The 4333-nt window shown below is 47.8% G+C and overlaps 1 protein-coding gene across 1 annotated transcript in view; it reads left to right on the plus strand.

The window, feature by feature from the left end:
• Positions 1-4333, plus strand: part of GRIN3A (glutamate ionotropic receptor NMDA type subunit 3A) — a 143599-nt gene that overhangs the window by 9625 nt on the left and 129641 nt on the right. The gene's annotated exons all lie outside the window — the stretch shown is intronic.

Consider the following 4333-nt stretch of genomic DNA (forward strand, 5'->3'; position numbering starts at 1 on the left):
CAGAAATGCCTACGCTTTTGTAAGTAGCAGCTTACTTCATCAGATACAGTGAAAGGACTGCAAGAGCAGTGCTTCCAAATGGAAAGCAATGATCAGATTCCCTACCTTCTGTATTCTAGTCACTGCTTTCTATTTAGAAACTTTGCATCCTACAGCCCCTTCTCTGTATCTGATGAAGTAAGCCATGGCTTGCCAAAATTTATGCATTCCTAATTTAGTTAATCTAGAACGGGGTGGCCAACCTGCAGTATGCATGTCACAGGTCTCATGGGCAGCCTCTGTGTGTGGCACATAGCAGATCCGGCTGGGAAAAGAGAGCACAGTGGCAGATAAGGCAGGGAGCAAAAAGTAAAGCAGCAAATTAAGCAAGGAACACAGGGCAGGGAACAGAAAGCAGAGCAGGAGATTGGACAGGGGAAGGGGATCAGTGTGACATTTAGGGAGAGTACAGGGCTAATTTATCACATTTGCCAAAAAGGTTGTCTCCCAAAAGGTGCAACTCTACCCTACTTTTTCAGAACTGCACTCATTTAATCAAAATATGGGAACAGACCACACGCTCCTTGTGTCTGCTCAGAACAGCCCCAATTTCTTATATTGAAAATTTGTAATGGATTGATCATGAATGTACTTCAGGGCAAGCGTCATTTCCAGAAATGATTCTGTGAATTATTTTGAATAAGGACAATAAATATAAGCATTCCCAGTCACCAAAACAGGGAAAGTTAATGACTGTATCTCCTAATTCATATATTGCATTACTAATTGTAACTCTGTCAGTAGGGTACTTGCTTCAATACTCTGGAGGGACCCATTTTTTCATTACAGTGAAATCTGCATGTTAAAAACAGACTGAGGTCCCATGCTTAATAAAAATTTCTAATAAACATAAAGCAAATCACTTCTACCTATATTTAACAATGAAGCAGGGTTCATTCTTAAGACAAGAAGTTTGTATGTAATATGAATAGCTTCTTCTATGGATTTTACCATGTTCTGTGGGAGGAACTAATGTACAAATTTCATGCAGCTTGGTTTGGAAGTCTGAGTGCTTATGTTAAGCTTATAACAATCCTTATAAGCTTTCTAAATCTGAAAATTGGACTGGACATAAAACATAGTTAATATGTTTTCTTATGGATTTGCTAGTATGTCCTGTTTTAACTAAGTGAGTAATGCCCAATAAATATCTGCTTTCACAGCAGATCAGCATTTCTCCTTGCACTCCCAACAATAGACCAAGCAGTACTTGAGGAGCACAGAGGAAAAAGGGATCTTACCAAGCTTTTTCAAATCTCAATAAAGGATGCTTTCTTTCACAAAATTAATAAATAAATAAAATAACTAGGAGGTGGGAGAAAAATGAGAGATGAAGAAGAATGTAAGGGTGGAAGGTGATTGGAAAAGATAAAACACTTATGAACACTTATGAGACAAAAGGAAGAAAAAGGCAAGAAGATTGAGTTGGGTATATTTGCATGATCATGAATTAGATGCATGGCCACTTTGTCTTCATACCTTTGCTAGCATACTTCCATCCTGAGATGCAGACCCCAGCTATTACCAATCCTGGAATCCAACTGGGCTGTCTTTATCCATACCAGCTGGTGGATTTATGTTACTCTGCTACTTCTTGGAAGCAGAAATCTCAAAACTCACGCACATCCCCTCTCTCCACCCCCATTTCTTTTTTCTTCGTTAACATTTTATTTTCTCTGAAAAGAAGGGTGTTTTGTTCTAATGCAATTATAGCAAGTGTTGATGGTCTGATGACAAATGGTGATAGCTCCCACATGTTGAAGAATGGTTAATTGAAAGCAGTACTTGAATGAACAGGACATCTAGAGCAATACTGAATTCCCAGAAGTGAGTTGTGCAAAAGTGTGCAGCAATGACCAGTGTGGTTCAGGGTTAACTCAACTCTTTTCACCTTTTCCCTAACACAGCTGACGTAGCCATACACTTGATCTTCTCTGAGCTTGGAACCTAAGTAGTCCTCGGCCTGGCTGGCACTTGGATAGGAGACCATTCCAGAGATATGTGCCAAAGTGCCACGGTTGAACATTTGACCATAGAAACCAAATAAGAGGCAAAACTACATTCAGCCCCAAAGGAGATCCATAAAGGTCTAAGAAGTGCTACAGGGACCTCTCCCATAAATGAGTCAGTGGAGGTGCCCCTATGGGAAGCCCCCTGCTGCTTCTCTCAATCATGCCTGCAACCTCTGCTGAACTGGCAAATGGTAAGGAAAGGAAAGAAGGAATAAAGTCTCTAAATCATGCCCTACACTAAAGCTATCAGCCATTTTCTTTTTTCCTGTCTAAAATGTAGGCCTTTCAGGAGAAGCTTCCAAAGCTCAAAACCCAAATGAGGTCAAGGTCATTATGTAGCAATCAACAACCTTGCTGGGGCATGGTGTATGCATGAGGGCCACCCAGACCTTTAACACACATGCCTAAGCAAGGATTTTTTGGAGGAGTGGAGGCTGCCCAGACCTTCCAGCCTCCCCTTAGGTTACTGAGACAGAATCCAAAGACCAACCTGAGTCCTGGTGCTTAGTGCCTCCATGGCTGTAGCTGGATAAGTGTCTGGGAATCAAACCCAGGCCTCCTGTACGGTAGGGAAGGAGTCTACCACTGAACCACATGGGGACTGGCAAAGGTCAAACAAGATCTTTAATCCTATCTGTGTTGCCATCTGCTCCTGGCCAGCCAGGTGCCTGAAAACACCCAGATCTTTCAGCAGAAAGAGATGATCCGCCTGAAGGGAAGAAATATTGCTGTCAAAGACAACTGCAGAAGAGTCTCCCTTTGGGATGAGTGGCAATCCAGGGACATCTATTTTGTAAAGACACTGCCACTCCAGGAGGTTAAGGCACAAGGGAGGCAACTCCCTGCATGTGTGTGTAGACAAGTCAACAAAGGCAGCATAAAACAGAGACAGCAGCCTCCAAAGTGGGAGGGCCCCAAGGAGGGCCCTAGCTCACTAGTGATTCTATGTTGATAGGGTTATCATATGTCCAGGTTTTCCCGGACATGTCCTCCTTTTGGATCCTCCAAGCTCCATCTGGGCATTTTTGGGGGGTTTTTTTATATGATCAAATGTCTGAGATTTTGGTCAGCTCAGCTTCAAAGTTTTTCCTGCCTTGCCCTAGCAAAGAGCTGCCGGGGGCTGGGGGGACTGAAGGGAGGGTGACTGGAAGCAGGGTGCACACACATGTGGCTGGCATGCTGCCAGGCAGGGCAGTGGGAGCAGCCCTGGCAGCTGCATGCAGGTAAGTCTACGGGGAGTGAGGATTGGAGGGCCAGGACTTGGGGACTGTTTGGTGGGCGGGGGGCGGGGGACTGTGGGTTGGGAGCGCAGGGAATTGGCAGTGCCGGGGGGCTGTGGGACAGAAGTGAGGGGCACCTCCAGTGGTGGAGGTCTGCTGGTTGGGAGGAAGGTGCACCAGCACGGGCCAGAGGAGCAGGGTACTTTGAGTTGGGAGTAAGAGGCAGTGGCAGGGCCAGTAGTCTGTAGGTCAGGAGTGAGGGGCTGTGGCCTGGAGCAACAGAATGAGCAGGAGCAGGACACTGGCATATCGCTGCTGGCACAAACATACAATTCCTCCCCACTGACAGGGGTCCTCTTTTTTGGAACTGGAAATATGGTAACTATAATTGGGTATTAGGAAGAAGTTTCTTGCTGGGAGGGTGGTGAAGCACTGGAAAGAGTTCCCCAGAGAGGTTCTTGGAGGTCTTTAAGACTGGGCATGATCAGTTCTGGGAGGGTCCTGCTTTGAGCAAGGGGTTGGATTAGATGTGACCTCCTGAGGAAGCTTCCCGCTCTCCTTTTCTGTGATTCTAACACTGACGTGTAAAAATGCCCAGTCTAGCCACCGAGCACGGAGGGAAGGGGGGAAAGCATCGGAGTAACCCTAGGAAGAGCGGCTGTTTTCAAAGCAGGCTCCTCGCGCTTTTTCGGTCAGGCACCGAGATGAGCAAATGGAGAGGCTGAGCTCGCGATGGAAGGGGCTGGGCATTTCCCGAGGACGGACACACGCACACGCGGGGGCTGAAGGCAGGGCAGCAGGCGGAGGACTACAGCTCCCAGCGTGCCGGGAGAGGCGCTGCCCCAGCTGGCGGGCTGCCGCTCGCCTTTCAAGGGCGGATTTCTCCGTCAGCGGGAGTTTAGCGCAGCCAAGCGACCGGCCGGAGCCATCTCCGGGCACCGGCGAGCGGCTGCTTCCAGCCCGGGCAACTTTGTGGCGCCTCTTCAGCGGGGCACCGAGGAGGAAGGCGGCGGGGGAGGGCCGAGCGGGCGGGCAGGGGGCCGAGCCGGCGGCCCGGCGGAG

This window comes from Crocodylus porosus, unplaced genomic scaffold (assembly GCF_001723895.1).
Source record: "Crocodylus porosus isolate Cpor-Errol unplaced genomic scaffold, CroPor_comp1, whole genome shotgun sequence".
Taxonomy (NCBI): domain Eukaryota; kingdom Metazoa; phylum Chordata; order Crocodylia; family Crocodylidae; genus Crocodylus; species Crocodylus porosus.